This window comes from Engystomops pustulosus, chromosome 2, assembly GCF_040894005.1.
Source record: "Engystomops pustulosus chromosome 2, aEngPut4.maternal, whole genome shotgun sequence".
Classification (NCBI taxonomy): Eukaryota; Metazoa; Chordata; class Amphibia; order Anura; family Leptodactylidae; genus Engystomops; species Engystomops pustulosus.
In genome coordinates, this window is record NC_092412.1 from 123,884,853 (window position 1) to 123,898,234 (window position 13,382).

Below are 13,382 nucleotides of genomic sequence, written 5' to 3' on the forward strand. Positions count from 1 at the left end.
AAACAGACATTATGGATTTTATCAAGAAATATTTTTGTCTATATGTCTCTACTCCAACTAATATAAATTTTTCAACCCTAAGACATGGTTTGGAAATAATCACTATAGAAGTGGCTTTATCCTCTTACTTCAGAACGAGGAAGTGATATGGTGATATGTGTAAAATGCATCCTTTAACAAAAGGATATGACCCCCTAAGAATTGAAGACACACTATAGAAAGAATATATTTATTGAGCCAAGTGAAGGGCACTCGCCTCTTTTTCTTCCGTCTTCTGAAGAGTGGGAAGCCAGACGCTGTTGACTCATCCAGACAACAATCTTTCTAGAAATCTTTGCAATGATTCATTTCCATGTCCATATGTGAACTGTACTTGAGGGAAATACAGGTTATATCAGTATTATAAGAATTGTCTTTTCTGATTAGTTATGGTGCCCCCTTATATTTAAATTTATGCAAATATCATTTCATTTTACTTCATGATAAAGCAATAGAACTCTTTAATTAGCAGATTACCATACAGTATCACCTTAATGATTAATACTACATACATATGTAATGTCTAATGTGTGTTAGTATATTTTTACCACTCCTTATGCAAAAACACAACAAATTAAAAATTATCTATATATTTTTACTGAAACACAAGATATTAGCTAGAGGTGCTTAACCTTTATAATGTTTCAATCACTCTTTAAATATAATATATAGATGGAAAATATGTATACATAGTGGAAATATGTTATATATATATTTATATATATAAATATATATTCTATATATACCGTACAGATATCAGCCACAGGAAACCGACCATTTCCTGAGGGGATGTGAAAAGGTGCTTTGCTAGGTGAATTTAGAATTTATGAGATTGTCAATTGTATTCGGAAACTTGGTTTTATAATAACATAAATAGTATCTTAAAAAAAAATCTTAAACAAAACACTTAATTTACTATTTGTCATAAAGTAACAGTGGTCTCTCCTTGATCAATTTTTATCTCCTTTTAAATGAAGAAAAAACCTTAAAGGGGTTTTCCAGGAATACACATAATTCCAATTCAACGGTGTCATTAAAATACAAGCTAATATTTTAATTAGATGTTATTTATGGAGAATTAAAATCCTATTGGCCCTTTTATCAGTTTGTGATTTTGTCCATGTGGAGGAGACACTGGACAGAAGATGGCCACTGGTCACATGTCCACATCACATGTCCTGCACCTGCCTGGGTCAAGTGAGCAGCACTATGTTTGGCTGTAGTCAGTTTCTTGCAGTGCATTCAGTATGGCTAGTGATGTGGGGCAATGTGCAGTGATGGCAGTTACATACATTGTTACTATGGTAACTGAGCAGGACAGTCTGTTACATCATCATTAGGAGAGCATAAGAGGGAGAAGCTGTTACTGAGAACTGAGGGATCATGGGAGATGTAGTTGTAGATGGCAGACATCTGTTATGACATTAATGTTTTAGTTTTGTTGTATTCATTTATTTATAACATTATATAGACCTGTGTAAGGTATAATTTTTGTGGTATGAGCTACCCAATCAATTTGGGACCTATTTGACTGTTTTTTATATTTAGTTTAAACTTTTGCATTTTAAATTTTCATATTTTTTTTTTATATTATTTCAGACTCCCAAGGCTACTTTAACCCTGGAGGGTTGGATCACTCATATACTGCAATTGCAGTACAGGCAGTCCCCGGGTTACATACAAGATAGGGTCTGTAGGTTTGTTCTTAAGTTGAATTTTTATGTAAGTCGGAACTGTATATTTTATCATTGTAATCCCAGCCAGAACTTTTTTGGTCTCTGTGACAATTGGATTTTAAAAATGTTGGGTTGTCATAAGAATCAGGATTAACACTAAAGCTTCATTACAGACGCCTTTGATAACTCTTACAGCTGATCATTGTAGCCTAGGACTAAAGTACAATAAATTACCAATATCCAGAGGTCCGTTTGTAACTAGGGGTCGTATGTAAGTCGAGTGTTTTTAAGTAGGGGACCGCCTGAATATAGTAATGTTAATGCTGATCTCTAATAGACTGTGAGATGAGTATACATGACAGACCTACAAGTCTTTATGAGCTAGTAGGCTCGCAGGGCAAACGATGACATCCGAGGGGCAAGTCGATTGGCCATCCAAGATGGTGGCGCCCACCAACAATGCTGCTGGGTGCCTTGGTTGGTTTCAAAAGTGGCACTTAACAGGTTAATTGATGCAATCAGTGCCAGCACCAACCGTGGCAGTTAGAGACAGCAAGCGCTGCAGTTAGCTGGTGACATCTGGTCGGCAAAAGAGAATATCAATGAGGGGGCTTGCAAATTTTAATTTTGGAGGGAGGCGCTCTATTTTTTTCGGTGTAGCAGACGTGCTGGAACGTGACAAAAGGCCTCCCACATAAACTCTAACAAGGTAACAAGCATTCATTTAGTGGCAGTCTACTACCCCTAAATGTGGTGGTACATGTCTTTTAAAGGAAACCTACCACTTGAAGTGGTAGGTGTAAGATTGAAATACCGAGCACCAGCTCAGGGTGAGCTGGTGCCGGTGCTTACTTTCATTAGTGTCCTAAACTGCTGTATCGCAGTTTAAACAATTTTTAATCTTTACAGCCGAAGTAGCTTAGGCACACCATGCGTGCGACCATGCGCCAAAGCTCCTTCGGCTGTAAAGATTAAAAAGTGCTTAAACTGCAATACAGCGGTTTAGGACACTAATGAAAGTATGCACCGGCACCAACTCACCCTGAGCCAAATAATCATACATTTCCTCAGAGTCTCATAACATAAATTGTACAGATTTTATTTTTGCAACTTTAGCTCAGTCCAGAGGGTTGTGGTTTGTCATCCTGCAAATTTAGACTGAAAACATTCAACATGTCCACCACGTGTTGAGTAGCTACAATCCACAAAGAGGCCATAACTTCAGCCATAACTTGAATATAACTAACCCACTAATATCTTGATAAACATGTTAGACACTTTCCTCTTCTTGGCTTGCTTAAAGGGAACCTGTCACCAGATTTTACCCCAATAAACCAGCAGCACCTTAAGCTAGGGTAGAAACTGTCCTTTTTAGAATTCCCTCTTTAATGTGAAATCTTGTCCATAAATCTCCTCCAAAATCATGTGAAAATGAGCAGAGAAGAGTCATATTTTACCTAACATTATTCAAGTTTAAAGCCTGCAGGAGGAATGTTACTTCAGACTCCCCGATCTTCGGTTCCATATTACCTAGAAACATTGGGTCATATTAAAGATAAGAGTCTCATCTTTTAGATCACATCAGGCTTTGATTTACAGATAGACTTGGTACTCCAAAATTGATGCACAAAATCGATTATTCTTATATTTTTACAAAGATAGGATAATCCAAAAATTGTAACGTTTTGGTCCGTTCTGGACCTTCATTAGACACTGTAGAAGAATAAACAAAAATACTGAGTACTATGTCTAAGTACAAAAAATGAATATAAATGATAGTTGTCGCTGATTTACATTGGGGCACATTTATTAAGGGCCGTGTGCCAATTTTCCGTCAGACTTTGCACATACTTTTAGGTACAAACTGCTTGTACAGATATTTAAGAAGTGTCTGCATCACAACTGTGTCGCATATGACCCTTTTGTGGTGCAGTTGCACTAGGCATCATGCAACACAAATTAGGGGGTGTTCCGGTGATATGTTAGACTGTGCGCCAGATTGATCATGCAAAGTCAAACAGAAATGTGTCGCAAGCCCTATGTTAAATTAGCACCAAAAAAAGTTGGTGCACTCTGTTTGGGCGGTGCAGGGAACTCCGGATTCATGAAGAATGGGCACCAGAAATCCATAATCTGGCGCACCCTGCACTATACACAGGCAAACTGCATTTACTGCAGTTTGCCATGTGCTTAGTAAATGTGTCCCATTGTCTTTTGCAGGTTCAGAATATTCAAGCACACATGGGTCATATCTGCTCAGTTATGTTGTCATTTATATATTTTTTTTGTATTTAGACATTGTACTCAAAATATATATATATATATATATATATATATATATATATATATATATACACTCACCGGCCACTTTATTAGGTACACCTGTCCAACTGCTCGTTAACACTTAAATTCTAATCAGCCAATCACATGGCGGCAACTCAGTGCATTTAGGCATGTAGACATGGTCAAGACAATCTCCTGCAGTTCAAACCAAGCATCAGTATGGGGAAGAAAGGTGATTTGAGTGCCTTTGAACGTGGCATGGTTGTTGGTGCCAGAAGGGCTGGTCTGAGTATTTCAGAAACTGCTGATCTACTGGGATTTTCACGCACAACCATCTCTAGGGTTTACAGAGAGTGGTCCGAAAAAGAAAAAACATCCAGTGAGTGGCAGTTCTGTGGGCGGAAATGCCTTGTTGATGCCAGAGTTTAGAGGAGAATAGGCAGACTGGTTCGAGCTGATAGAAAGGCAACAGTGACTCAAATCGCCACCCGTTACAACCAAGGTAGGCAGAAGAGCATCTCTGAACGCACAGTACGTCGAACTTTGAGGCAGATGGGCTACAGCAGCAGAAGACCACACCGGGTGCCACTCCTTTCAGCTAAGAACAGGAAACTGAGGCTACAATTTGCACAAGCTCATCGAAATTGGACAGTAGAAGATTGGAAAAACATTACCTGGTCTGATGAGTCTCGATTTCTGCTGCGACATTCGGATGGTAGGGTCAGAATTTGGCGTCAACAACACGAAAGCATGGATCCATCCTGCCTTGTATCAACGGTTCAGGCTGGTGGTGGTGGTGTCATGGTGTGGGGAATATTTTCTTGGCACTCTTTGGGCCCCTTGGTACTAATTGAGCATCGTTGCAACGCCACAGCCTACCTGAGTATTGTTGCTGACCATGTCCATCCCTTTATGACCACAATGTACCCAACATCTGATGGCTACGTTCAGCAGGATAATGCGCCATGTCATAAAGCTGGAAACATCTCAGACTGGTTTCTTGAACATGACAATGAGTTCACTGTACTCAAATGGCCTCCACAGTCACCAGATCTCAATCCAATAGAGCATCTTTGGGATGTGGTGGAACAGGAGATTCGCATCATGGATGTGCAGCCGACAAATCTGCGACAACTATGTGATGCCATCATGTCAATATGGACCAAAATCTCTGAGGAATGCTTCCAGCACCTTGTTGAATCTATGCCACGAAGAATTGCGGCAGTTCTGAAGGCAAAAGGGAGTCCAACCTGTTACTAGCATGGTGTACCTAATAAAGTGGCCGGCGAGTGTATATATAGTAGTAAATTTTGTTTATTCTTTCACAGTATCTGATAAAGGTCCATTGTGGACCGAAACATTATAATATTTAGATTTCCCTATCTTTATGAGAATAAAAGAACAACCGATTTTGTGCCTCAATTTTGCAGTGCCAAGACTTTTCTGTAAATATTATCACTGTATAGTGGGCACCTGCTCTATTCCAAAACAGAGTGACGTGTAGTTATCTCTAGTGATCTAGAGAATACAGGCAGCTAAATGCGTAAACCGCACTTGAGTGCTTTTTTGGGCTTGGCTCATGTCCTTTTTTGCATACAGTTTTTTGTATACCTGGCCTTGTGGCAAAAATTTGCAGAGCTTTTTTTTGCCTGGTCAAACATGTGGTGCCCACCAAATACCTCTTTAAGCCATGCTATACAAATCTGTCCAAGACACAAAACGTGTTCAATAAACCTAAAGAAGTTTAGCACATTTATATTATGTGTCTGACTTCTGTTTATGTCTTTAAGACAATGTAAGATGTCTCCTATTTACAGTACATGAAGTTTTTATTTTCTATTCGATGTCAATGACATAATGTGTTTTTAGCATTTCCTGTGACAGGAAAGAAATTATGTGTCGATTGTCAGTACTATAGATAAACTTGTGATGTTACAAGCTTCCAGACTTACTTCCTGTGGGTCCACTCTATATTCCTACTTCCTTTTACAAATATTTAAGTAAAATTATTCACCTACGTATTAGGGGACTTTCCCCTACAGTTCCTCCTACACTCAAAATAAAAAATAGCCTCCACAATAAGTTCATTATTTGTCAATGCTACAAAAATTCCATGACAAACAGCCCACACCCTGAGGAATAGTATAAAATCTAAAGAGAACATCATAGAATGTATCCTCAAAGCCAAAGTCTCAAGAAAAGAAGTAATCATGAGAGCTGCCTGTCTTATTGTGCTTGTGGCTTTATTACAGCCAATCACACCTTCAATCTGTAAGTATTATTACACGCTATTATACATGTCACTTTCTAGACTGTAGAAAAATGTTTTATGTTATTCGTTTTTTAAATTGTTGATGATTTATTTTAGTTTCAGAAGGAACCAGAATTTGTGTTACTGAGCAGTAGTTCAGTACTCAACTTACAGCCATCTACATATGTATGCTCAGAGAAGACAGTCATTGTGTAGGACCACCCACTTGAGTCTTAGGATATCGGGAGGATTTCAATCAATTTTAAATATCTAAGCTCTAAATGAATCATCCAGCTTAGGTGTACATTAACCAGTATAAACATTTAACAATTTACACGTCCAAATCATCAGCATTAGCCACATTTAGACACATTTTCATTGAATGGCACATCCAAACAGTAGCCACCTTAGTTTTCTGGTGTTGCTTTTCTGGTGTATTCTTTTGTTCCATACACTGAATGCTTTATTATGTATCCAACAATGTCACTCCCAGAGTCCCCTAAGAGTTGTCACCCATTGTTTGTAAACTCCTGAATGGCAAAGCTCTGTTCCAATCTAATGTTCCACATATCATATTCCTATGTCATATCCCATCTATGCAAATATGGCATTTTCAAGCTATTTCTTCTTTTCATTAATGAAAATGGAACAATACAGTATGAGTACGGTAGGGGGCACATGCTTATGCCAGTACTTTTAGACTGTCCCTACTGTTCATTGTTGAATTTTTATTTACCTTTAAACCTTGATGTTCTTGTAATTTTTTATTTCAGATGGTAAAAGCAAAATCCTACCATGCTGTGACAAACCACAGAACCGTGTAGACAGCCAGAAAATAATGAGCTGCAATAGGACTGATGATAGTGTCTGTAAAAAGCCTTCTTATATGTAAGTACAGTATGATCTACATTTGCATATATTATGCACTTTGCCTTTAAACAACTAAGGTTAAATGCACGTTGCTGTTGTTTTTGTCCATGTGCCATCCATTCATTCAACGGATAACACATGGATAAATTAATTACTATGGGTGCATGCACTTGTATGTGGATTCTATGCTGTGTATGAGACAACTGCCTAGGCTACAAATTATAGAGCAGGACCTATTCCTGCCCATGTTTGTGCCTTTGGTAGCCTTTGTCTGCTTTAACAACGTTGGCAGTAGAAATTCGTGTGCAGGTAGGCTCATATTTAAGAATTTTACCCATGCTTTGGCTGCTCATTAACCGCTTCACGACTGCTATATACATCCTATTTTGGACATGCCCCATATATACATGTCAGGACAATGTGGCACCTAGAAACACCATTCTTGCATCATATTATTGTAGAACCCCCTGTGTTTCTAGGTGACACAGAACAGGAGTTATCCACTGTTAAAGTTACATAACAAAATGCGATTTTTAAAGGAAGATCTCAATTCCCATCTGTAACTTTAACAGTGGATATTATGAGTTCTGTGACACCTAGAAACACAATCCTGATATTATATTAAAGGGGAAATTCCCAATGTCTCTGAATCTGGAAAATGGAAATGGATTAACACTGTATATATTTATAACATTTTTAGGTAAAAGTTTATTCAATTTTACCAGGAATGACAAATAAACAATTATATAATGTTAATTCTATTAAAAAAAACATTACTTATAAAATTATTCAATTTTATCAAGTGTCACATGTCATGAAAAAAAGGCTAGCACTTGCGATTATTTAGCCCAATCCGTCACCTTCACGCCAGTAGGGTGTGAAGGGACGTGTGAAGAGGGGGCACACCGGGGGGCGCTTGTGGCAGGGCCTGGCATAGAAATAAACGCTGTACAAGACCCGCACAAGCGCCAGCATATGATAAATATGCCCCAAAGTCTCTAAGTTTTATAAACTGTCCAGAATGTATGGAGTTGACAACTCTGCCTTCTATCCACGTCTTGATAACAGTTGTTAACTGATCAAAAAGGATAAAGTTATAGAGCATGTGACAGGACATACTTTCTTTTCAGATGTATCGTTGGTTCACTACAAAATCATATTGATGATTATTTTACTAGTTCTGTCTCTTAGAGATTGTCTTTAAATGAAATTCCTTGTCATGTTTCTTATGATCTTTCCCCTCTCCTTCTTTTAGTGTACAACTCAAGACAGGCAAAACAATTTGTGTTAATGCATTGTCCAAGCAAGTTCAGTCAGCTATTAAGAAATTTGAATCCAACATAAAGAAATGAAATGAAGTGGTCTGAGAACTCCATGGCGTGACATTAACTCTATGGATAGCATTTCACCCTGCACTTCTGCCACTGTGACTGCATGTGTTCCTATTTTTTCATTTTAGAAAATTAAGCTAAAACCTGCATGTCGCACTTTGTAAATCAGCACAGAAAGCTATAATGTTTAGAGAGTAATAGAAAGCTATTAATTTAAAGGGATCATTGGGAAATTCTATCAATGACTTATCCATAGGATAGGAGGGTATTAATAGGTGATTGGTGTAAGCGTAACTACCTGCAATTTTTCTGATCAACTGTTTCACTCTAAGGACAGAGACAGACATCTGTATGGGTGTAGTAACTGCCGTGCCAGGACAGCAGCTACACTTCCTCTTCCATCCGTTTTGAGAAACAGCTGATTGGTTAGAACTATTAGTTGTAGATTTGCATTTGCAGTTTAGCCATACTTTGTTGTCACTTTGCTCTAAATAAATAATAATGTCTATTGTTCAATTGCCAAATCTCTGTGATTTCTTTATTATTATTATTATTATTATTATCATATCATCTTTTTTAAATAAAAACCTTTGTCTACAGCATGATCTTGGTTTCTGAATAATTAAGGCAGTGTGTTTTTCTACGCACATTACGTTATGTTCTGATCATGGCCTTCAGCAATAAGGATTTTAAAAATACTGCCCGACATTTGTCAAAAACAGTGTAAACTAATCCTTTTAGTGCACATTTTTTCTGTCTTGTGGGACAAAGTGCAGCCGCAACACAAAACTGGCACAAACACTGTAGAAATATATGTGCCCGTTCTTTCTAGGGCAAAGTCAGACAGAAAACTGGTGTAAACACTTTAATAAATGCGGGTCGCTATATTTTGATTAATCATGCTGCTATAAAAATTGTTAGAGTAAATATAATTAGTATTCACATATAAATGTATACAGGACATTGCTATGTACCAGCTGTAGACAGTGTACAGCTCTCACAAGACTTGAACCAAGGTGACAGGGATATTTGCTCCACTCTGGTATATGGCCCATACAAAATGTTTTTTGTTTTTTTGTCCTGAAAAAGGAACCCATATGTAAAGCAGATGCAATTCTGGCATCTGATATAAATACTCGGAAACAGTATGTATTCTAGATTTATGCTGTCAATTGTGGAAATACAATAGGTGAATTCAGTCTTAGCTCATCTTTCTCTTGTCACTAACTGTCACTAATTGAAAAACACTGAATGCCTCATTTTCTAGATTTCTAGTTTTCCCATCCACCCATTTAGAAGATATTGCCACTTGAATATTATATCGGCTCCTTGTAGCCAAGTGGACGTCAAGCTTATATAAACTGCTCAAAAAAAATTAATGGAGCGCTAATATACCACATCCTAAATCTCAATCTATGAAATATTGCAATTGCAATTCTTTAATGAAATTCAAATTGGATTTGGAATGATACTCCAAATCAAGGTGGAAAATCTAATTTCAGACCTCAAGGCAAGGAAATGAGGCTCCACATGCCTGTATCTCCTTACAATGCTCCTGGTGAATTGACAGATGTTCTCCTGAGGGATATCCTCCTCGACCAGGTCCTTTTTTGTTTTTGCCTTTCCATTTTTCACTCCCACCTTCAAAAATCGTTAACTTTTTAAATTTTCCATGTAAAGAGCTCTGTATTGGCTTGTTTTCTGCGTAACAAATTGCACTTAATAGTAACGTTATTTAATATTCCGTGCCATATACTGGAAAGCAGGAAAAAATTCCAAATGCATTTTCTTGTGGGCTTGTATTTTACGGCTTTTACTGTGTGCCCCAAACGTCATGTCTCCTATATTCTTTAGGTTTGTACCATCACAGGGATACTACATTTACATTTAATTTTTTTTTTTAAATACACTTTGTCAGAAAAGAGGCAAACCAGAAGCAGGAAGCAGTCCTAATCACTTAACATTCAGATAGGAAAAGTATACAATAGCAAGAACAAACATCTATCATCATTTATAATAGCAGGTCCAAAACACATACAAGATGGCAACCTCCTCTTCGCCACATATCCAGCACATAGAAATGGTTTTAATCTGGTGGGCACCCCGTAGCAGCTAGATAATAACTTATAGCCTGATTCCTGGTAGTGAGAGCTGATGAATGTGCTGTGGCAATGTTCAAATAGCATAGTTTAGTGTTCAGGTGTCAAGGTAATGTTCAGATCAGATTCCCAATGGGTCAGATATAAAGGACCAGGGTCGTCTGGGAGCAAGAGTAAGCAGAAGATAGAGTGCAGCGAAAGTGGATCAGAGGCTTTCAAAGGCTGTCTTACTCCTGGAGAATTGACATCCAGGGGGTAAAGATGTCAATTAATGCCTCAGGTGACGGGCTCTCCACTCACCAAGGGGAAGAGGGTCCGTAATGTGCACTAGAGACTGTGTACTGAGCCTGTTCCAATTCTCCAGGAACTGTTCAACTTTGAACTTGCCAGCCCTTCTCCGATGTCTGAAGACTAGATCTTTACACCCTTCAGTCTGGGTGCCTGAGGATTGGGAAAAGAGGCGATTTTAAGGACAGGTGACGTTTCTTTACCCTGTCCATTTGACAACTAAGGGTCGGGTCAACCATGGGGTGACCCTTGAGAGATTTTGGTCGAGTCAAGCCACAGTCCTCCCTGTAGACGCAGAGGGGTGAAGGACTGCTCCAGACTGGCCCAGGCTTTCAGGTTAGTATTGCAACACCAGTCAAGGACCGTGGGTAACCTAGTAGGCATAGCTTGAAATATGTACACAAATTGTGCGAGAATTAACCACAAGAAAATACCTTTAGACCATCTGGAGCAGTCCTCCTGAATGCCCTTAAATACAGGGAAATTCAGGGCAATGAGCTAAAAGAGGTCAGCAAGCAGGTTGCTCCTCCAGTATTTAACCCCTTCACGCTCTTCGGCAGATATATCTCCGCCTCAGATCTATGAAGGGTGTATGAAGAGGGCTCACCCATCGCTATCACCCGCGGTCGTTGCTTGCACCGATCGCGTGTGTTAACCTCTTCTTTGTCGCCATGCAAAGTCGCATGGGCGCCGCCTTGTTACTTCCGATCGTCGTTCCCCCGAACGTCATCAGGGGGCGGCGATCGGTTGCCATGACAGCTTTGGGTCTTCTTCTGACCCGAGGCTGAATGGATTCTGCATATTCGTTACAATGAGCCAGTGGCTCATTGTAACGTATACTGTGCAGAAATGCCATATACTGCAATACAGTAGCATTGCAGTATATGGTAGGAACGATCTGACCCTAGAGTGTCTAAGAAATAGTGAAAAAAAACTATGGTGACCTCCGAGATGGGAAATGGCGGCCAAATGTCCGGAACATGACTTTTACACCTTTTTACATGACATAAAAAATGTCGCACTGACCTCAAAATTGTTGCAATGAAACGTCGGCTCATTTTGGAAAAAATTACAAATCGAACAGCTTCATACACCAAAGTATGAAAAAGTTATTAGCGTCAGAAAATGGCAAATTATTTTTTCCTTTTTCGTACGCATTCTTTTAATTTTTGAAAATGTATTAAAACGCAATAAAACCTGTATAAATTTGGTATCACCACGATCGTATCAAACCAAAGAATAAAGTAGAGGTGTTATTTGGAGAGCAGAGTGAAAGTCATAAAAAACCGAGCCCACAAGAATGTGACGCAGATGCGTTTTTTTCAATTTTTCCACATTTGGAATATTTTTCCTGCTTCCCAGTACACAGCATGTTATAATAAATAACATCACGGGAAATTTGTTATGCACAAAATAAGCCCTCACACAGCTCTGTCCACGGAAAAATGAAAAAGTTATGGATTTTTGAAGGTGGAGATCAATAAATGAGCGAAAAAACCCTGCGTCATTAAGGGGTTAATGCTTTGTGAAGGAAGACTCCAACTATACATGGCATTGAGTAAGCAAAGAGAAGTTCAGGGCCTCAGATTTAGACCAGTTGATTCGACAATGAGACAATTGTGAAAAGGAGTGAATTTCTTGCATCATTAGGTAAGGATATAGGTGGCTTGGTCAGAAAAAAAGAGCAGGTCACCCACATACACAGCATGGTGCCCCGAATCTCAATGCCCATAAGCCCTAACAACTTTTTCATACTTCAGTTTATGGAGCTGTGTGACATGTTATTTTTTGCGTGATGAGATGACACTTTCATTGCTACGATTTTGAGGAATGGACAGCCTTTTGATCACTTATTAAATTTTTTATGGCGAAAAAGTGTTGTTTTGGACTTTTGGGCACTATTTTCCAGTTCAGTTCTAGTGAATGGGGATGATATAAATTTTTAGGTTTTTTAATAATTTTTTTGCTTAGTTTTGTTCATTACTCTTTTTCAGAGCACCAAGGGTACTTTAACCCTAGGTTGTCTGATTGATCCTACCATATTCTGCCATACTGCAGTGCGATGTGTACACATTGTAAGAAATGATCAGAAAATGTGTACACATTGTAACAAAGACCTGAGACTGTCATGCAGACAGATCGTTGCTCCCCGATTATGTCAAGGGGAGCAACGATCTAAGCCAAGATGGTGCCGCCCACACGCTGCAAACTTTTTAGTGCGGCAAGCGGCGATTAAAGCGTTTAAACACCCGTGGTCAGTGCTAGTATCAACCACCTTATCATGGAAGAACTGCTGTCACTCTAAAGCCACATGCTCCAGAGGGAACCCAAGGTCCACTGCATCTGTATATGGTCTCACAATGGTTCTTATCCAAAGATCTAATGCCAGTCAAGTTACCTTTGGCTAGCAAATGGAGAGCTGTGCAGCTCTCCCAAGAAATACTCCCCACATTACTGACCCACAACCAAACCAATCATGTGGGAGGATGCTGCAGGCAGCAGAATGTTCTCCATGGCATCTTCAGAATCAGAATGTCTGTCTCAT

At 38.9% G+C, this 13,382-nt stretch overlaps 1 long non-coding RNA gene across 1 annotated transcript; it reads right to left on the reverse strand.

The window, feature by feature from the left end:
• Positions 1-246: 246 nt before the first annotated feature.
• LOC140116593 (uncharacterized) lies at positions 247-7,480 on the reverse strand. Its single transcript, XR_011852838.1, has 3 exons — positions 7,454-7,480; positions 3,173-3,245; positions 247-367 (listed from the first exon to the last, which is right to left on the reverse strand). It is a non-coding gene; the product is annotated as an uncharacterized lncRNA (long non-coding RNA).
• Positions 7,481-13,382: the final 5,902 nt, after the last annotated feature.